Genomic DNA, 22,646 nt, shown 5'->3' with positions numbered 1-22,646 from the left:
ACAGATCTAGCAGCTCAAAACTTGGCATCCTTGAGGCACAGTGGGTCCAAAGCAGTAACAGAATTGTTTAACACCACAATGTGTAACTTAAAGGCTCATCATATCCCTCACTCTACCATTGCCATGAAGCTAGGGGATCAAGCCTAGTTCAATGGCAAGTGTGAAGCTGCATGTGGAACAGCACCAGACTTGCTTAAAAAATGCAGTGCCAACCTGATGAAGCTACAACACAGGAGCACATGCATGCTAAACAGCAAAAGCAACAGGCTACGCAATTCCATAATCCATGGATTAAATCAAAATTCTGCAATCCTGCCTTTTGTGAATGGTGGTGGACAACTAAACAACAATAAAGGCCAATATACTATTTGCCTTCCTAATTGCTTGTTGCACCTGCATGTTAGCTTTCAGTGACTTATGAACAAGGACACCCAGGTCCCTTTGAACATCAACACTTCCCAATCTCTCACCAAACCTCTCACTGAATGAATCTGCATTTCTGTTTTACTTGCTAGTCTTCAGTCAGTTTGATTCACTATTCATGATAGCAAAAAATGACTTAGCACGCTGGATACAGCATGGGCTGTGGGCTCCGCCAATATCTCAGCTGTAATGTTGTGCTCCACTTCAACAATAACACTGGCATCCACCCAACTAAGTGGAAAATTGTCCACAAAAAGCAGGGCAAATCCAATACGGCCAATTACTCAATTACTGCCCATCAATCTACTCTCAATCATCAGCAACATGATAAGAGGTGTTACCAACAGTGCTATTAAGCAGTACCAACCAATAATCAGCTCAATGCTCAGTTTGGGTTCCACCAGGAGTACTTGGCTCCACACCTCATTACAGCCTTGAACCAAATATTGGCAAAAGAGCTGAGTTCCAGAGTTGAGGTGAGAGGGACAAGACAGCATTAGACAGAGTGAGGCCCCTAGTAAAATTAAAGTCAATGGGAATTAGGGGAAAAGTTTCCATTGGCTGGCAGGAATCAATGCAAGTACAATGGAAGATGGTTGGACTTGTTGGAGGTCAATCATCTCAACTCCAGGGCATTGCTGCAGAAGTTCCTCAGGATTGTGTTCCAGGCCAACCAGCTTCAGCTGTTTCATCAATTACCTTCCCTCCATCGCTGATGAACACAGTGTTCAGTTCAATATGCACCTTCTCAGATAACGAAGCAGTCCATGCCCCTTGCAGCAAGATCTGGACACATTCAGTCTTGGGCTATAAGAGGCGAGTAACATGTGTGCAACACAAATGCCAAGCAATGACGATCTCCAACAAGAGACAATCTAACCATCTCCTCTTGACATTCAATGACAATTACAATTGCTGACCCCTACTCCCCCACCATCAAAATCCTGGGGATTACCATTGATTAGAAACTAAACTGGACCAGCCAAATAAATACTATGGCTACAAGAGCTGGTCAGAGACTGGGAATGCTATGGTGAGTAACTCACTTCCTGACTCCCCAGTTCCTGTCCACCACCTACAAGGCACAATTTTGGAATGTGATGCAATACTCTCCACTTGCCTGGATGAATGCAGCTCCAACAACACTCAATAAGCTCGACATCAATCAGGAATCTGCTTGATCAGCATCCCATCTACCAGCTGAAACATTCATTTCCTCCATCACTGGCACACAGTAACAGCATTGTGTATCATCTACAAGATTCCAGATACAAGATGCAGCAACTCACCAATACTTCTTCAGCAGATCCTCCAAACCTGGGATCTCTACCGTCCAGAAGGACAAAGATTGCACACAGATTGGAATACCATCAGCTCTAAGTTCCCCTCCAAGTCACATACCATCCTGACTTGGAAATATATTGCCAATCCTTCACTGCTGCTGGGTTAAAATCCTAGAACTCCCTAACAGTACTGTGGGTGTACCTACCCTCCCCCCTCCTCCCCTCATAGACTTCGCAGTTCAAGATGGTGGCCCATCATCATCTACTCAAGGGCAATTAAGGATGGACAATAAATGTCAGCCTTGCCAGCAACTTCCACATCCCACAAGTGAATATAAAATAACAAACTGCAGTTAGTGAGCCCTTGTTGTACATAAACTGGCCTCCATGTTTGCCTACAAAATAATAATAACTGCACTTCGAAAGTAATTCATTTTACAGCATTCTGCAAAGGGAAATGTGCCATGTAAGTGCACATGAAAGTATCAGTGAGCTGCTGCATCTTGAATCTGGAATCTTGTAGATGATACACAATGCTGTTACATTAATTGTGTTACATTAAAAATAGCAAGATAGATTTGCATGGTTGATAAAGTTGTTAAATAACAGAGATACCATGGGCTATAAGTAAAGCCATAGAACAGTAAAGCAAATAAGTATCATTAAACTATACAAACTATCAGTTAGGCCAGTTTTTAATCCTGACTGTCTGGTGGAAACAGGGGAGGTGGAGTACCACCATTTCAGATTTTAATTTTAGGGTTTTACAGGTGTTTGTGTTTCCCGCACAAAGCAGATGGGAGCCTCAGAAATCTATACCAATCAGGATCCTTTTACAATCTGATACAGCTTTAACCAGGGTCTAATTGGAGAAGACACTTTCCCATTAGGAAGAACCATGTCTGAAGACAGAACAGAAGAGACTGTCAGATAAATCGAAAGTTTTGATTGCCATTATCAATGCACCAATTCCAAACAAGAAAATCAGGAATAATTGACAACTGTCATTCCCACCCTGTAGATTTTCGCTTGCTGGCCAAGGGTAAAACTGGCGTATGGATTGGCCACATGGAAACATCCAAATTTTCATCTTCATTGATTTCAATGGAGGTGAAATCTAGAGGATTCTATAATAGTGGCCAACCTACAATGCCAGTTTTAGGCCTGGACAACAAGTTAAAAATCTACTCCAACATGTCAGGGGTATCCAAACCCATGTCTAATTTTGGTTTTGAGCCCTGGCAATCTGGCCCACATTGCCCAGCCAGCCCAATTTGTGCTTTTAACCTCTCATTTGATTTTTTATGCCTCAAGATTTGGATTAACTTGTTCTGAATGCTTGCCTGAATACTGAATAATTCCTAAATCAGAGTGTCAAGATCTGTTAATAACCATGACATCTGCAAATTAATGGGGGACATTAATTTTAAACTTGTGGTTCATGGCACTTCAAATTGCAAAAGATATGCTAGATCAGTAGTATAATGTAACTGCTGATTAGTAAATTGTGTGATATTTGAATCAAAATAATCCTATTGAAAAATCAGGTGATAACCAAAGTTCAATGTTTTACCCCAATATGCCTTTCAACTTCAGTATATTTGTGCAAATAGGTTTTAGGTAGTTTCAGATTTCTTCCACCAGAGAGCGCTAAAATACTTCCAATCAATGTTCTATTGTGAATAAAATTACATGGAGTTCTTCAGCAAGAATTATGATCTAAATAATTACTAAACTTGCCCATAAGATTAGTGTATAATGTCTGACATTTGGCTGAATTTTACAGCACCATGGTGGCAAGCTTGCAGGCAGGTTGGGAGGTGGTAGGGGCTAGGAAAATAGTGGGGAGCCGGACAGGACAGCTACCCGCATGTCCCCACCGCTGGGGAACTTCTCCGAGGATGGGCTGGAATTGGAATGCCACCTCTATTGAGCTGGCGGCCTCCACTCACGGTGGGGGTGTCACTCTGCCAGCAGCAAGATAACAGCAAGCTCGCAAAATCGCCTCAATTTGGGACCTTAAACATCTTAATTGGTTGCCTGCTTCCTTGAAGTGGGTAGCTCATCCTGTGGCAGGGGGGGGTTGGGTCATCAGAGCCCGACGCTTCATGTCCCAAAGGGGGAGCCATGGGAAGGAAAGGCCACAGACACGGCCTGAATAACTCACCCAGAGGGATTCCCCTTCATTTCAAAGGGCCTAATGGCTTTGCCTCCTTTGGATTTCTCATTTAAATTTTTATGTCTCCGAGGGCGCCTCCATTTTGAGGCAGCCTTGCAGTCACTGACCTGCCTCAGAAGCGCACATCACTCCCAGTGAGGCTGCTGGGGCTTCAGAGCTGCCAGCCCACTGATTGAACCGGCAGCATCAGGACCGCCCATTGTTCTTAATAGGGCAGCACGCCTGCAGGTGACCAATTAGGAGGTGGCCTCTGAGAAGATTACTGAGCCAGTCTTGCTTCCAGCGAGTGTGGGCTCAGGACCCCTATTTGGTTCCAATGTCAGGGTCCCAAGACCCGAGATAAAATCCAGCCCTCAAGTGGGTCTTGAATCTTCAACCTTCTATCTTAGAGATGAAAGTATTAGCTACTGAGCCATGACTGACATGTGGATTAATTGTATGTAGTTGATTCTCACATGGTGTTGCTCATAGCGTAATAGTTGTTCCTGTTGCTGCAACTGTTTCCCTATTATTTTCCAGCTCTAATTCTTCCTGTTTCTCCACTACCCTCTATCTTTCAGTTTGTCTACCATTCTTTCTGCCCATGTATAGTTCTGGCATTTTCCTCTGTGTATATCTTTGTGCCAACTGATCATTCTTGATTTAAGATGGCAGCCAAAATCTATGAATGTCAAATGTGAGTACAGGAATCAGGTGGAGACAGGCCACCTGGAAACATTTGGCTGGATGAGAAAGCGTGGTTTTGTGAATTCTCAGGGCTTTAGAAAGAGAGATTTAAGCATAGATTTAAGATAAGGGGCAGGAGGTTTAAAGGGGATGTGAGGAAGAATTTTTTCACCCAGAGGGTGGTGGGAATCTGGAACTCGCTGCCTGAAAGGCAGAAACCCTCATAACGTTTAAGAAGTTTTTGGATGTGCACTTGCGATGCCATGGCATACAACCTATGGGCCTAGTGCTGGAAAATGGGATTAGAACAGTTAGGTACTTGTTTGACTGGCGCAGACTCGATGGGCTGAAAGGCCTTTTCCTGTGCTGTAGACCTCTATGACTCTATGACTGGACTCAGAAGTGGAGGCTAAGGCACAAACATCAAAGCACAGCAGAGAAAGATTAAAAGAAAACCTTGCATTTATATACATGAATACCCTGTTTTAAGTAATTGAAATGTTCCTGGAAACTTAAATTGAAACCATTTATATCAAACTAAATTTTCCCATTTAAATATATGTAACACCAGGAGATGTGTTCCCAACCCAAGGTTTTTGGCCCCAATACGTAACATAAACATGAAGTAAACAAAAACACAGAGTAAATAAATCTTATAAATTTCCAATGATGTGGTAAAGAAACAAAAAGAACAGGTTTTCTTTTTCCTAGTCGCTCTAAAATAAAGCTACAAAATACATCCCCAAGGTATAGTTGGCATATGTTTGCATCATTGATTTCCCCTTTACTCACATCAATTGTTTCATCCCATAAAATGACCAGGTTGCCTGTGCTAATTTTTACTCCTGGCTGCGGACACTGTGCCCATTATTGGTCATCCTCCCGGCCCCGGCACTCTTCTTCCTGCAGAGCCAGTGACCACGCACTGGATGGTGGTGGGTGCTGGTTGGTGCCATCTTCCTCAATGCGTTCTGCTTTGCAGTCCTGCTCGTGGCCATGAGGCAATTCAGAGGGCCCTAGGAGACCCCAGTGTGCGGTGCTGGCAATCAGGTGCCGAGCCCTGGTCAGCATCCTGGGGTGGGTGAGAAGGCAAGCGACCATGGGCCGGTCCTCCGTCGCGCTGTCGTGGAATGCGCAGAGTCCTCGGCATGGATCCGGAAGAATATGTTCACGGCCACCAATAGGTGGAGAATAAAAGCAAAGCACTGCGGATGCTGGAAATCTGAGACAAAAGCAGAAAATGCTGGGAAGACTCAGCAGGTCTAACAGCATCTTTGGAGCGAGAAAAAAAACAGTTAATATTTCGAGTCTGTCTGACGTCTGAAGAAGAGTCGTACGGATTCGAAACGGTAACTGTTTTTTTTCCTCTCCACAGATGCTGTTAGACCTGCTGAGTTTTCCCAGCATTTTCTGTTTTTGAATAGGAGGTGCTGGTTCCAGGGCTGGGGTGAGTGGGATGCAGGGATTGCGGGTAGGGAATGGCGACCAAAACCTAAGCCTAAATTTCTAGAGAGTGGGTGGGGAAACAGCTCTTTCATTGATTCATCCAGCTGGTATCTATAGAGACGGGTTCAAAAATGTTTTTGCGCCTAGTATCCAACTACTTTACAAGGTAGTACTTAAAATGAATGAATGGGTAGTAATTTTTTAACTACCTAATAAGTGAACAACTCTATTTGGGACTGTTCAAAACAGGGTATATCGTGACCTCTGGCTGTCTCAAAGCCTTTTACAGGCATTGAAGTACTTTTGATGCATAGTCACTGTTGTAATTTAGGAAACACGCAACCAATTTGTGAAGATCAGGCCCCCACAAACAGCAATGTGATTGTCGGATAAGGACACTGGGGATAACTCCCCTGCTCTTCATTAAAATTTTGCCATGGGACATTTTATATCCACTGAAGAAGGCAGACAGGGCCTCAGTTCAACATATCATCTGAAAGATGGCACCTACAACAGTGCAGCACTCCCTCAGTACTGCAATGGAGTGTCAGCCTTGATTTTTGTGCTCAGGTTCTGGGACTTCAACCTGGAACCTACTGCCTTAGAGTTAAGGGCATCACCAAATGAGCCACAGCCACACACCCAGAGCTGAAATGAGAAAAAAGTACCACAGAATGGAAGGAAGACATCAAAATATACTATGGGTGGAGAGTGGATTTTGTTACGTTCCCAGAAAGTTGTGCTTCCTCACAGCACAGGATGCTAGTGTATGTGCATGTGATGCAAAAATGGCACAAAAGGAAGGAAGATTTGTATTCTGCACATCCCAAGAACTTTACTCCTAGTGAATTATTTTTGAAGTGTACCACTTGTTTTTGTGGACAATCCAACAACTTTTTTTTAATTCATTCATGGGATGTGGGCTTCACTGGCTAGGCCAGCATTTATTGCCCATCCCTAATTGCCCTTGTTCAGGGGGCATTTAAGAGTCAATCACATTGCTGTGGATCTGGAGTCACATGTCAGCCCAGCCAGGTAAGGATGCAGATTTCCTTCCCAATTAGTGAACCAGATGGGTTTTAGCAACAATCTGGCAGCAATCATTGGTTGTCATCAGACTTTAATTCCATTTTTTTTTAAACTCAAATTTCACCATCTGCCATGGTGAGATTTGAACCCAGCTCCCTAGAACATTACCCTGGGTTTTATTGGAATACTAGTCAGTGACAATACCACTATGCCACTGCCTTCACCCCCACCTTTGCACAGGGCAAGACTCCTCAGATGGCAGTGTGACAAGTGACCAGAGGAGACCTAAGTCAATAACAGGACCTGTCAGAAGGGACCAAAGTGTAAGGCCAAGGCCTCTCATGGTGGAGTAGAGAAAATAGTATAAGTGATTAAAATGGAAATCAGCAGTGGCAAACACAGCGGGTTTTCTTTGCGCAATGGGTATCTGCCCATTTTTTCATGAATGGGAATTTTATTAGAGCCCCATGGTGATGATTAGAAATTTGAGCCAATCATCATCAGCACCCGACTGAAACACTACATGCATACAAGGCACAAAATTTAGTTATATAGATAATAAATAAATAAGGTTTTGTTTAATTGTATAGCTGTATGGTCAAAGTTCAATTTCCTACATATCAATAGCCCATGTTATGCACAAAATAGCATTCGTGTTATAGAATATGAAGGAATCAAGCAAACTCATATATTTATTACAAAATATATAAAATGGAGTCAGAACAACCATCAATAAACATACCTCACCAATGCATGGTGTGCAGGGTAATGAATAGTAATCCATCAGGATTATGACTTTTAGCATCTTCAATTGTCTGCAGAAAAGCAAATTTACATGCACGTGTAAAATATTCATTACTGAGTGACTTTCATCCCTTACTTTGGAATTCATTAAGATTGAATAAGTAATCAATTTATTGTTTTTGATCTGGCAGTCTTGACAAGAAATGTTTGAATCAAACCAAGTTAAAGTAAATATTACGGTCATAGGCACAATAAATATATTTTTATATACACATCTAACATGTAATGCAGTCATCTATTGTACACCTGACTCATTCCACAGTCAATCTGTCATTATCCTATGGAAGAATCAACTGTAATGTCACTTATTCCAATATATTGTTTGAAATTTAGTTACCTCCACCACCTAATGTTTTTGCCCCATTTGTTAGTCTGTTAGCCTATAAATAATATATCTCAAAATATAATTATTTAATCTTTCACGGGACATGGGCATAGTTGGCTAGGCCAGCATTTGTTGCCCATCCCTAATTGCCCTTGAGAAAGTGGTGATGAGTCACCTCCTTGAACCACTGTAGTCCATCAGGTGTAGGAAGGGAGTTTCAGGATTTTGACCCAGCGACTGCGAAGGGATGGTGATATTGTTCCAAGCCAGAATAATGTGTGACTTGGAATGGAACTTGCATCTTGTGTATGGTACACACTGCTGCCACTGTCTGTTGGTGGTGGAGGGAGTGAATGTCTTGGATGGGCATAATGGGCAGATTTCAGTGAAACTTGGTACAATAATAGGGCATGGCTCAAGGAAGAACTGATTAGTTTTTGGCCAAGATGAAGATCCAATTCCTGGATTTTTTTAAAGGATCTGTTAACATTGGGAGATAGGGCGAATTGACTTATTTTTAGAATGTTGTGAGTTGTTTCATTTAGAATGTTGATTGTTTTAGCACATTGTGGATTGTCTTAGCTGTTGAGCTGCAATTTGTCACAACTGTCAAAACGTGAGCAGAGGTTTCAAAGCAGGTTATTGGATGTAGATTGTCCTGAAACCTCTTTAGTGAGGTGGAAGCTCTTAGTAGAAAGATTTCTTTTTTCAGCTTTGTATTCACAGAGCATCAACCCGACAGGGGAAAGCCTCAAGGAATTGTTGTAATAATGTTGAGTTGACACAATGTGGCAGAGGTATGCACTCTACTGAGTGCCCCCTTTAATTCTTTGACTCGTATTTCTTCCTAAAGGGAACACATATTTTCCCCTTGAAAGTTGACATGAATGACACCACACTACATTTTAGGAGAAGACATTCTGATCAAAATTATCACAAAACTGTGCCTTAGTGAAAATGATGTTGGAGCACCAATCCCAATCCCACCACCCACCATTTTCGCTGTGGGGGGAATAGGAACAGTTGTAGTTTGCATATCCATGGTTCACAGAGACTGCAGCACATGTAAAAGTGCAGCTGGCATCAAACAGATGCAATTTCTGTACTGGGATGTCCAAAGCATGACTCGTGGGCTTTAGACATTTGAGAAAAAGGTATAAAGCTGCTGAAGTTATTTGGAGAGGTAAAGTGTCCTTTGGGAGAGGCCAGGTGCCCTTTGGGACTGTTAAAATTAGACACGGATGTGCATAAAAAGTGGATAAGCTCAGTGGAATTGTCAAGCTGTCAAGTCCTTTAGGTTTTTGAAAAAAATAGCCTGCTCTGGCTGCTTGCATTTTCATTAGCTGTCTGGTGACACAAGCCTGACAGTTATCATTATGGGATTAGTGCTGCATGACTGATTGCACTACCTATCATGATCAAAGTGGGGGGCCTGTAGGCTCACAGTTTGGTTGGCAGCTCAAATTGGTTATAAAGTCTTTGATGTGAGGCTATGAATACAGATGTTTGTTTTCATAAAGGATTAAGTACTTGAAGTAAATGTTTATTCTTATACAAAATTAAGTACTTGAAGGGATTTAAATGTTATCAATGAGAGCATTTTTTTTTAAGTTTCACAATTGACACTTGGAACTTTATTTCATTTAATTTCACCCATGCTGTATACTGGATGAGTTTGCATGGAGGTGAAATGGCAAAGGGTGGTGGTAGATGGGGGCATGGTTTGGCATGAGTTGGCATGGGGGCTATAAAGGGACATTGGGATGAGTGGGGTCCATGGGTTAGCATGAGTTGGCATTAACTTTGCATAGGGGTTATAAAAGGCCATGAAGGATTGATAGAGGGGCATAGGTTGACATGGAGGGTATGAGGAGCCATGGGGGTGGGTGGGAGGTATGAGATGCCATGAGTTGGCTTGGAAAGGGCATGGGGAATGAGTGGGGGGTGAGGAGGTGTGAGGGGTAAACTAGAGGGCTGCTTTTTGTTTTATTGTTTTTTATTGTAACTGGGATGAAGTCCCAGAGCACCGAAGAGGGCTTTACACGCTGCCTCTCTCTGCTCTCAGCAGCCCTTTTGGCTGCCTCTGAACTCTTTCCTGGATCTGTGGGCCTGATCCCATTTGGGGACCCAAATCCCCCTGGAACAAAAATCCGAAGATTTGGAGCACTTTCTCCCAAGCCAGGTTTGCGGAGTCAGGAATGTTCCTGACTCTGCGCTCCCAACTCGAGAGTGAAAATTTGGTCCCCTGTATATTTTTGATGAATTTCACCTTGACTCAGAAAGTTGGTTCAACCTCTGTAAAAAGTCAACATTCAGAGAAATTTTACAAACAGCAAATTGTAATGACATGGAATGCTGTACCAGAAGCAGTGGCAGGACTGGAATCCATAACTTCTAAAGGAGAAGTGAATGAATATTTGACTAAGAAAAATGCAAATACATCATTGTGGTGTCAGACGTCAGGTCCGCTGGAGATTTGCTCCATAATGGTTGGATAGCCTAGGATATTACATCTACACTGAGGCACGTAAAATATGTCGGGTGCACAGCCCATCGACTTCCCACCCACACCTGACCTGTTCCCTATAATACGGGGGATGGATAAGGTGCTCACAAGGCAGACCATCCCTAGGCCTGTTGAGGCTCTTAACTGCCCAGTTAAGAAGCAATTAAGGACCTGAATCCACCTCAGCTGCCAGGATGGCAGGTGGGCCAGAATGCAAGGACCATTTTTGAAGAAGATCATGGCGACTGGACAGAGGTAAATCCAGGGCGGGGAGGGATCAGAGACCCAGGGGAAGGGGGAGAGGGGCGTGAAGGGCTGGGTTTTGGAGGGCAGATGGGGAGGAACAAAGCAGCGTTGATGTCTCGAGGTGGCTGCCCCCGATGTGAACAGACACCCTCAGATTAATGAGGCCCCCTTCCCTCCCACCTTTTCAAAGAAGCAGTTTTATGGCAGTGGAGGCGGATTGATTGTCATTTAGTTGGGCAGTTAAGGGCCTCAATAGGCCTAAGGGTGAACGACCTAGTGGGCACCTTACCCATCCCCCGTATTACGTGGAACAAGTCAGGGATGTGCAAGTAGACGGTGGGCTATGCACCCGACATATTTTACGTGCCACCCACTGCCGATAAAATGCTCGGTAAAATCCAGCCTCTGGACTTTCAGGCTTGAAAGGTGATAACGGAGAGATAAATTTATAGAAGATAGTAAATTATATTCTAAACATAAGTCTGGATAATTACTTAAAGTTGATTTTAGTAAATCAGTACTAAAACAGTAAAAGGGGGAAACTCTGTTAATTAATTCTGTTTCCTCTCTTTTAGCCTTACCCACCTATACATTCAGTTTTGTCCTTTTGCACCGGCTGTCTTAGAGAACAAAGATTAACACACAATCCTTCAATTATACTAAATCAATATAGCTTAATAATTGAGCCGTCTTCGCCACGAACTCACATGATATATGTTGGTTAGTGAGTTGGTGGTTGAATTATAATGGTACTTCCTTGTCAGCACTGGGAAAGGCAATGCTTAGTGCTGTTGAATAATGCGAAGCAGGATTAATTTTGACAGAATATGCAACAAATCAGCAGTGTTTTTTATTTCACAACATTTGTTTTTGTAGATCCTGCAGAGAGAGAGGCTGTGAGGATAATCAACATAGCCTCCAGATCTTTGTTACATTCTGACCATCCTACAATCTGTCTTCCGCTCACCTATTTATGAATCTGCAGCTTCTTGGGAGCTACAATGTGAAAAATAAATAACATTTACTCACATAATTGATAATGTTAGGAAAAGGTAATTCTGATGAGTGGAGCCTGTTTATGATGAAGTCACTTTCAAAATTTCACAGCAAATGCAACAGCCCCATGGAAACTAACAACAGATGGTTGTATAGTGGTAATGCCACTGGACTAATAATCTAGTTGGCCCAAGATAAAGCTCTGAGACATGGGTTCAAATTTTGCCATAGCAGTTCGTGAATAAACTCAATTACTTTTTTAAATCTGGAATTAAAAGCTAGCCACAGTAGTAATGACAATGAAATAGTTGTTGATTGCTGCAAAAACCCATCAGGTTCACTAATGTCCTTCAGGGAAGGAAATCTGCCATCCTTATCCGGTCTGGCCTACATGTGGCTCCAGACCCACAGCGATGTGGTTGACTCTTAACTGCCTTCTGAAATGGCCTAGCAAGCCACTCAATTCAAGGGCAATTAGGGCTGGGCAACAAATGCTGTATTCCCTGCCCGTCAAAAAATAAATATCATCTCATCACAGAATCAATAAATAAAAAACAATTACTTAATGGCATGATTTAAATGTAAGGCTGACTTTTTCTACAGTGTCTTCCTTCCTGCCATGTATTGCTCAATGGTCTGTTGAAATATTATGTTCATTTAAAAGATTTCGTCCTCCTAATGATTAATGAACAGGGTTCACAATCAGCGGCATAGCCAGGCATTGCCAATTCACATGATGACATACTTTTTTCCCAATGCGGCAAGGTGCTGATTCTGAAGATTCTATCTGAGAGAAACGTTGCCATTTAGATAGTGCCTTTCATATCCTCAGGCCATCCCAAATCACCTCACAACTGATGAAGTACTTTTAACCTGCAATCATTGTTGTTATGTCATAGATCAGCCATGATCTCATTGAATGGCAGAATTGGCTTGAAGGGCTGAATGGCCTACTCCAGATCCTATGTTTCTATGCAGGCAAGCATGGTGGGCCATTTATATGCAGTAAGACCCCACAAACAACAATGAGGCAAATGGCTAGTTATTATGTTTAGCTGGAATTGATTGAATGATGAAAGTTGACCAAGGCACCAAGAGCACTGTTCTTCAAGCAAGCGCCTCAAGATCTTTCATGGTCCACCTGAATAGTATAACAAAGCCTCTGTTAAGCATGTAAACTGGAAGACAGCATTACTGACAATGCAGCCTTCTTTCAGTACTGCACTGAAATGTTAGTTTACACTACATTCTTTAGTCCATAGTGGAGCTTGAACTCAAGACTTTGGGTGGGATTTTCCAGCCCTGCCTGCCACCGGCATCGTCCAATCCCATCGAAAGCTAATAGACTTTTGGCTGGGCTGCTGAATCTCCTGAGGTGGGTCCTGCCATGACAGGACCAGAAAATCCTGGCCCTTGTGATTGAAAGCGGAGAATGTTACCACTAGACCAGGCTGAAAGTTACATGCTCGCACGAATATGTGTCATGACAGCACAGTGACAGACCCGCCTCGAACTGCTATTGAACCTGTTCTATGATTGAATCACGGTTAATATAAATCCAGAATTATTATACTGCTAATGCTATCATTTAAATGCAGGCTGTATATTCATTCAAAAAAAATGTTAAGTAATTAATATACAATTCCATTATTATTCGTGATATTCATAAATGATATTGCTTCTCACCATAGCAATAAGGAATAGATTAATAGAAGATGACAGATTGTAATAAAATAAAATTATTACATTTCTGATCTTTAAAAAGCACCTAATAGATCTACTGATGACTAGCTTACAAGGCATTCAACTGCAAACACTTGAGGCCTGACAATTGTCCGATCCAATGGTGCATACTGTAACATTGATAACTTATAATTATCAAGAGCAGATGTTATCTGATAGTAATTATTTATAAGCACAATCATTTTAAATTATGTAAAGAGATTCAACCATCATCAGTGTCCCTTTTAAAAGTGACAAAGGGTTGTATTGATTTTAAATTTTTTTGAATATTTTTATTTAAACAATATGTATTGCTGACTTCATCAAAAGTGATGTTGATGGAAGTATTAAACCTGACAGCACCAGCGATCTGAATTAATTGGCACATTGAAGATGGAGCGCCTCAGTGTTAATGATTATGGGCCCTATGTGCAAGCATATGGATGGAAAGGAAGTTGCGGAAGTAAATAGGCATTAGCTCTGTTCAGTTACTCAGCTTACCTCAGACAATACATTAAACCTATTTTGCCTAAGGTAAGTTGAATAACTGAAAACTGATGATGAACTAACACAATTCTGACAACTGAAAATAAGACAATTGACCCGTTTAAATGAGCAACATAATCTTTTTTCCATTAAAGGATATAAATTGGTAATTAAAGTCACAATGTAAATCACAAATCATTGAAAATGAATTATTCGTTTCAATTAATTAATACGTGAAATGGAAAAGATGAATCTTTAAGAAGCATGAAGCCTGAAGGTAAAAAGCACTATTCATCTGTGTCCAGTGGTACACCAAACATTCCTCCAAAATTGGATTACTGATCATTAGAAAATTTGAAATGTTCCCTTGTTTATGCCTTTCTAAGGTCATTAGTGAGGAAGTTGAACATTACACTGTAACTGCACAGTGAAAGCAGGTAATGAACATTTTACATCATTCTTGGGGCTAAAAAATTTGTATCCTCAGCCTACAGCCTGGTTTCCTGTGGATCTACAACTGGAAAACCATCTACATTGGTAGAGGTGGCTTGAGGCTCTCAAATAAAAATATTAATCGTTTATTAAATCCTCAAAACATATTCCGCTTAGCCTATTACTTTCTTCTGTCACATGGAGGTTGACCTTGAACACAAAGCATACCCATGGACTATTCTTATCCTTTAATATGCAAAACTACACACATGTCCTTAAACAATTAAATGTTTCCGACATTACAACAGTGACTGCGCTTTAAAAATACTTCATTGGTGTAAAGTGGTCTGTGATGGTTCTGAGGTCATGAAAGGTGCTATATAAATGCAATCTGTCTGTATAGCTTTTATCTTTTAATGATTTAACGTTTGATTGTATTATTGGTGATGATTACATTTTTATCATGACAATTATATTTACATATTTACAAATTACTGTGTTATGCACAATGATATATTACGTTACAGTATACAGCTCAGTGATATCTCAGTATGTTTTCAGGTCAGTTGTTTTTTTTTCAAAAATTAACTGGGCTTTCCTGAACAGAGCTGAATCTTGAGTCATATCTGCATTCCAGTCGCTCAGAAATAAGGGAGATATTCAAATTTTGGTAACAGTACAGAGAAGGGCAACAAGGTCCAAGAGTGAATTATGAGGAAAGACTGAAGAACCTTAGGCTTTTCAGCATAAAAAGCGTCTGAGAGGTGATAACCAATAATTTGCTGTCAAAGTAATGAAGAGGCTAATTGTGCTTGGCCATAATTTATGTGCAAATGCTGCAGCAACTTCAGGCAAAGGGCAAGTGTGAGGTTAAATGTAGAACTCCAAAAGCTGATAATTAAGATGCATCATTTCGCTGTTAGCTTTGTGAAAATGGCATCTCACTGTTTGCCTCATCATTGAGATGCATTGAATAGTGTGTAAGCTGCTGTACCCGAGCAGTAGATATGAACTAAATTCACCACAGAGTTCAGTTTTCTCCATTTCAGTTGAAAACGCTCTTAACAAAGTGATGAGATTCAACCTCTCTGACACTGAAAATGAAATATTTCATGTGTGAAGTCACATTCCTTCAGGTTTTGATTATTATTGAACATTATAAAAATGTCAAATTTATTTTTTTACTTTTCCTTTCTGTTTCTTTTTTCTCAATCTAATTTTACTTATCCTCTCTTTATAATTCTTTCTGTGCCTGATTTGACATTGAATTTGCCTATTCTAGTTTACACTTCCTTGTCAGTCTTTGCACTGCTAATTTCACAATGATTCTATCTGATTGCATAAGGAGACACAGGGTTGCTTACACTTTTCACTCAGGTTCCAGATGCCCGGTTTATCTCGCTGTGAAGTGAACTCTTCACACTTTCAGCAACATGTCATGGAAAAATTTAGACGCGCAAGAGCACGTTTAATGTCAAATGCTGTTCGATGCACTCCTACAGTAAATTATGGCCCTGTCTTTTGGTGATATGAAAGACGGTATATCTGTTCTTGCAAGTTGGGATCTACTTGTATTAGCTCAGGGGTGTCAAACTCATTGTATATGGTGGGCTCAATTCGTTATCCTGGCATTCGGCATGGGCCATATTCAACAAAATTTATTAAAATAGAGAGAGATAAAGATAAATCAAGCTGTTACTGATTTACATTTAGACTTGATTTACAGCTACGGCTGCTCACTGATACCAGGGATCACCTCTTCCCTAATCTGCCTCCAGTGCTTGAACAGGTCTCACTTCTTGACAACCAGAACTGCACACTTCATGTGGTCAAGTTAGAGCATGATAAATTTCAGTCATTATCTTCTCTGACTTATATTGTACCATTTTGGCAGTTGTACTTTTTCATCCTATTAGATTTGTTGATTCGTCATGTATTGTCTTGGGATCCAAAGCTCCTTTAGGGTTCTCCTTTAGTTTCACCCTTAGCTTTTCCAACATCAGTCACTTTCTTTCTTCTGTGTAGCACTTTACATTTGTCTGTATTAAATTTTCAGCATTTGTCCTATTTGTTAATGTATCTTGTCCAACCCATTCTATAAATTCTGAGCTACTTCTTCTCATTCCACTATGCCTCATAATTTGGTATTATGTGCAAATTTGACCACTTTGCATTGAGTTTCTGAATCAGGTGGTTTAGATAAATTAGAAACCGCAATGGTCCCAGCACTGATCCCTGAAGTACCTGACATGGTATTTCCGGCACTCTGACATAACACTTTTAATGCACACAGCATGTATCTGATGCTTCAACCAGTTCCTTATCCATATGCCAGGATTTACCCTGCAGCCCCACAATTTTGAGTTTAATTAATGTCCTTTCCTCCTTGAACTTTGAGAAAAACCTCTTGGAAGTCAAGGTATACTACATTGTAGGTTTGCCATAGTCCACCTGAGTAGCCATTCCTCAAAGAAGTCAACATCAATATGCAATGTCATTTCTCATACTTATCTGTCTCATATCTTATTATATTATGAGCACCAGAATGAGTTGTAAATAAGTAAAATTGTAACAGAGTGAGTGAGGGATGTGAGTCATAGGCCAGAATTTTCTGACCCTGTTGGCGTCAGGCATCATGGGGGTGTGGGGGTGGGGGGGGGGGGGGGGGGGGACGACAATATAATGAGAAAGCCAAAAATCGGTTTCGCGCCATCGTGAAACCAGTTTGCGATCATCCACTCTGCCCGTCAATGGTGGGCAAAGTTTCGGGAACCTAAGTTCAATACTTTAGCAACTCATTATAAGCCCCTGCTCACCACAAACATCCCCCCACACTGGATCATCCGAGCACAATCACGCTGACGTGTTTCACAACTGTACATAAGCGACGCGTACCCGCTGAGCTGCACTTCACTCCGGACTTCATGGTCTGTTTGCTTACATTGCTTCAGGCAGCATTCGCCGTCATTAGCACCAGGCTTCGCAGGCAACACCACATCACTTTTATGGGGGCTCACAGGCCGGTCTCTACCTATTAGACCCGCCATAATGCAGTGGTGGCTTTTCAACGGCTGCAGGGCTAGCCTTTCTTGGGAAAGGGGGAGAAGTGGCTTCAGGCAAGGGAAAAGGCGGTACTGGGGAAGTGGGGGTTATCCCAGGGTGAGGGCACACGTTGATCTGTGCAAGTAGCCTCAGATGGTGAGGGCTGAGGATGCAGTCTCCAGAGGAAATGAGGCTAGATGGAGGTGTGAGGGTGTGTGCGAGAGAGAGTGAGTGGTGATGTCCCTTGAGCTGGCAGTGAGTGAGATGCCAATGAATGTGTGATGGCCTCATCAGTGTGTGAATTTAGAGTGATAAAATGGTTGCCTTCCCCTGGCAACACAGATGAGATCATTCATACTCGTTCTGCACTGGATGGCCAATCCCTTGCGTGCATCATTGGCAGTGACCACCTCTGTCACCGCCTCCCATGCGGGAGTGGTGAGATTGATGGGCCTCTTGCAGCCAGAGCAGGGGGTAGAGTACATCATGACAGGCCTCCAAAAGGCGCCCCAGGGATGCGTCACTGAATCACGGGCTACATTCTTCTTGGCTTTTGGGGCCATGTGTGAGAAACGGATGTTTTTAATATTTTGAGGAACATTGTGTTATTCTGTGAAAAGGCTGTGTGTGACTGTGTGTATGATTTAATTAAACTGGGAAGAAATTAATAGGAGTCAGGTTGTCTGGGGTGCTTAAAACATGAAAAGGATAGAAGTGTTACGTTTGAGGTACAAGTGAATAGGTTAGATCTAACATTTATGTTTTAAGGTAAGTTGAGAGTTTATTTGAATATCAAGGGGCACTCAGAGGTAAATAGAAATATGCTTGCATCTTCCATATGCGAATAGAAGTAGGAATATTATATTTTATTGAACCAGAAGCAAAGGCAACCTGGAAACATGATTGATCTTATATTTGGAAGGATTTGAGTTTCAAAGAGGTGTGAGAACAATGGAACCTGAGATGAAAGGGCAAAAAGATATTTCAGAGTTACTGTGGAGAGCTTAGGTTGGCTATTGCTGTTTGAGCTGTTAGGCTGTTGAGCTGAAGGTGGGAGATGTAACAGCTGGAGCTGTGGCTGAGACGGGATGCAGTTTAAATCACCCATCCAGTCAAGCCAGAAAGCCCTGGGCTTCAAAAAGCTGTTGTATTCTGAAGTTTGAATTTTCACTACAGAGTCGAAGAGAGTTATAGGTCATGTGTTATGCCTTTACTGAAGCTACAGCAGTTTGCCCTGGGTAATATTACTGGATTTTTTAAGTTAAATGTCTATGAGTAAGTGTTGCCTAGAAGGTATTTACTTGTGGGTCTGACCAAGTAGAGAGTCTTTTTGGGGGAATGTTTTGTAAGACTAAGTTTAACAGCGTATCTGTAATCTTGTGTGCTTAAGTTTTATTTTATTCTTGTTAATAAAATTATACTTTCAATTTTTAATATCTCAAAAGTGTTACTGGACTTCTTAATGCTGAGATCAGCAAGCCCCCTTCTCATTTTCAGAAAACAAAAAAAATTATGACCCGTAAGCCAAACTTCCCTCTGGGATTTGGTTTGTGAAGCAACTAATATCGACTGTGGTCATAACACGTATCTTCACCGGAGCAGTCCTGGGCTGCAAGCATTGAGAAGTGTGCACGTGGCTGCAGTTTAAATATGGTGTCCTGCGTGAGGAATCAGCGAGATAACTGCGTGGTGGGCAAATTGGAGGCCGCCCACCAGCGAGACGGCATATTTACTGTGGCTGCATAATTAATGAGGCCAGAATGGGACAATACCTTGCAAAAACCCGCAGTTGCGGGTGGCAGGTAAAACAACTTTTTTTCCTGCCCGCTACCGCACTTTGTGCAAATCTAGGTTGATTCTGCTCATTGGCTTCATAGGGGTAGAACTTCAAGAGATTGCATAAAATGTCAGAATGACCAAGGCAAGGCAGTAGGCTTTTGAGAAACTGTTGACCTTAATCAGCTTTAATCAGAAATCAATCCCAGCCTGCAAGAAAAAAGAAAATAGCTCAGTTCAGGAGGAGCTTGGAGAGGGAATTGCGAGTGGAAAGGTATATGTTAGAAAGTAATCTTTTTTACTGCTTTGTTTATTGCTGCACTTGCTGACATGGGTAAATAAACTTCACTTGTTTTATGCTCTAGCCTGCACGCCTAATTGACCACTGGGTCCTGCGCTTGCTTTTGTTTCTTATAATATATTCTCCCCACATATATATTTTATCCAAGTCATTTTGTCTTTCTCAAGCTACCTCCCCAGAATCAACTGCTCCTCCTGCATTGGAATCATCTACAAATTTGACCAATTTACGTTCAATTTCTGAAACTTAAGTTGTTGATTTAAACTATAAATGGCAGTGGCCCTAAGGGAGATCTCTTGGTGTGTACCATTCATCATTACCCTCTAGCCTCCTAATCCTGCTGATACCCATTTTCAGCCAATTCCCTATTCATTCCCAATGTTTACTGAGTCACCACCAGTCTGACTTTAACTAGTAACCTTTCATACTGAACTTTGTCAAATTCTTTTTTCGAAGTCTAGTTAAACCACAGTTTTTCACAATTCATTGGAATATCACTTCCCAGTACCTCCCTGGTGTTCATCGACTCCCTCATGATGAACATCAACGCCTCAATTCTTCGGCATAGTGTTGGGGCCATATGAGGAGGGGTAAAAATGACTCTCCACGTCTGACAGTAACAGGGTTTTTTTTGTGAATTTGTAAGGAAGTAGGTATTTACTCAATGCCTGTGCTTAACCATTTACATGCTGATTGCAAACTAGTCAGGCAGGCTTTCTTGAGTGTAAAACACAAAGGGGTTAGTTTTTATTGAGTTAAAACCCCATCCAGGTAAAGATCTAAAGATATTTTAAAATGGTAAACCTGCATCCGCATTCACAACACACACAAACATGCCAAATTACAAGTTATACAGTGGGAGGTTACATTCAGCCAAATTAAAATTCAATGCTAAAAGGTACAAAAAAAGCCAGAGTTCACTGTTACGAGTCCTTTGCTGGTATCTGTGGTTGCAGCAGATTTTTCTCCACAGTGCTCTTGAGATTCCAGGAGTTGAAACCTATTTAAAACTGCAGTTGCTGGAGTCAATTTATTCTCAAAATGTAATCTGGCTTTTCCAGAAGTCGATGATTTTTGCACCTGACGTTCCTTTTTACGGAAATTCACTATCTCTGTTTGGATTTTTAAACTGTAATAGAGATTGTGGCTTGAAATTGAGAGAGAAAGGGAGAAGGAGAGTATTACTGCCCCTTGGCAGGTTCTTCCCAAACTACTGTTTTAGCAGCTTACATGCTGTATTAAAAAACATTAATAAAATGACTACAGTTGCATGATCTCTCTCCCCATAATGATTTCTGAAGATATTTGCTAAGCTGATATCTGAACAGACTGTGGCCATTGCCCCACAGCCTATAATGTCCCAACTATTAGTTTCTGAATGATCCATTATCTGATCTTAATGAGATTGGAAGAACACCTTTCCATATAGCTATTGTCTCAGTAGATTTCCTGGCTCTGCTTGTGAGGTAGCCTTATGGATATGCAATTGTGAGGTCCAGTACAGTTTCAGTAAATCTTTTGGAGTAATTCTTGACTTCAGGTGACTCGTGGCAGCCTTCTAAAGTCAGTGTCTTTGCTTGCTTTTTAAAAATCCTTTTGAAACAGTTCAATATATGTTTGATCAGCTGATGAAATTAAAGATTAATACCACTCATGTGCAAGTCACCTCATCGTGACAATAGAAACAACACTCCTTTGCAATGGATTGAATCAAATTCAGTCATCTTTCCAGATTTCTTCTTCCAGTCATGTTGACTTTTGCTAGAACACTAATTAATGTCAGGTTTCCACTAGGTCTAAACTTGAAAAGAAAACAACAAAGATGTGGTAACGCCATAAAGAGTTCACACGTTCAGTGGCACCACAGTAGAACAAGAGATTCGCTGGAAATTCGCTGGAGATTCCCCTCGCTGCACATGGCCTTTAGCCAATCTAAATTGAGAATTTAGTTTAACCATTGCAATGACTGTCAATGAGAGGAAAATACGCTCAGAAACCATTCCCTGGTTTTAGAGTCATAGGGCAGAAAATTACACTTGCGTGCAGGCACACGCCCAACATGCCTGAGTGTGAAATAAAGCGCGTTGACATCGGTCAAGTGTGCCCTCATTAACGCGCACTCTCGCGATAGGTCATCGACCGGAGCTGGAAGCACACCTGCCAACAATTAAAAGGCCTATTAGGGCCATTAAGTTAACAATTGTACTGAATTTTTCACTGCCCATTCAACCTAATGGTTGATGGGCAGGCAAAAAGACCAAGCAGCCTTTACATTTTTTAGGAAACCTCATCCATGGGCAGGATAAGGTTTCCAAAATCAAATACAAATAAAATAAAAATTTAACACTTGAATTAAAAATAGGTCCCTGCTCATGTGGCAGAGTCACATGAGGGAACATGTTTTCTGACATTTTTATTTCCTTTATTTTTCTTAAAGAGCGCTTCATCTTCCTGAGGCAGATTGAAGCGCTTTCTTGCACATGCGCGAATTGTGCGCTAGGCCTACTCAGCCTCCCCCCCCCCCCCCCCCGCCGCCGGCCTGCACAGGCAGCGCTCAGCGCTGCCACTGGCGTTCCATGCTGGGCAGGCCTTAATTGGCCCGCCCGCAAAAAATCGCAATGCGGAGCCGATCGCAGGCAGTGGTTGGCTTCCCAACCACCCCGCCCACCCTCATCGAGCACCCCCGCCAAGTGAAAAATCCTGCCCATAGAGTTATACAGCACAGAAACAGGCCTTTCGGCCCATTGTGTCCGTGCCGGCCATCATGCACCTATCAATTCTGATCCCATTTTCCAGCACTTGGCCCATAGCCCTGTATGCTATGGCTTTTCAAGTGCTCATCTAAATACTGCTTAAATGTTGTGCGGGTTCCTGCCTCTACCACCCCCTCAGGCAGTGTGTTCCAGATTCCAACCACCCTCTAGGTGAAAACATTTTTCCTCAAAATCCCCTATAAACCCCCTATCTCTTACCTTAAATCTATG

The sequence above is a fragment of the Cetorhinus maximus genome, chromosome 7, assembly GCF_964194155.1.
Source record: "Cetorhinus maximus chromosome 7, sCetMax3.hap1.1, whole genome shotgun sequence".
NCBI lineage: Eukaryota > Metazoa > Chordata > Chondrichthyes > Lamniformes > Cetorhinidae > Cetorhinus > Cetorhinus maximus.
Note: the sequence above shows the minus strand (reverse complement) of the source record.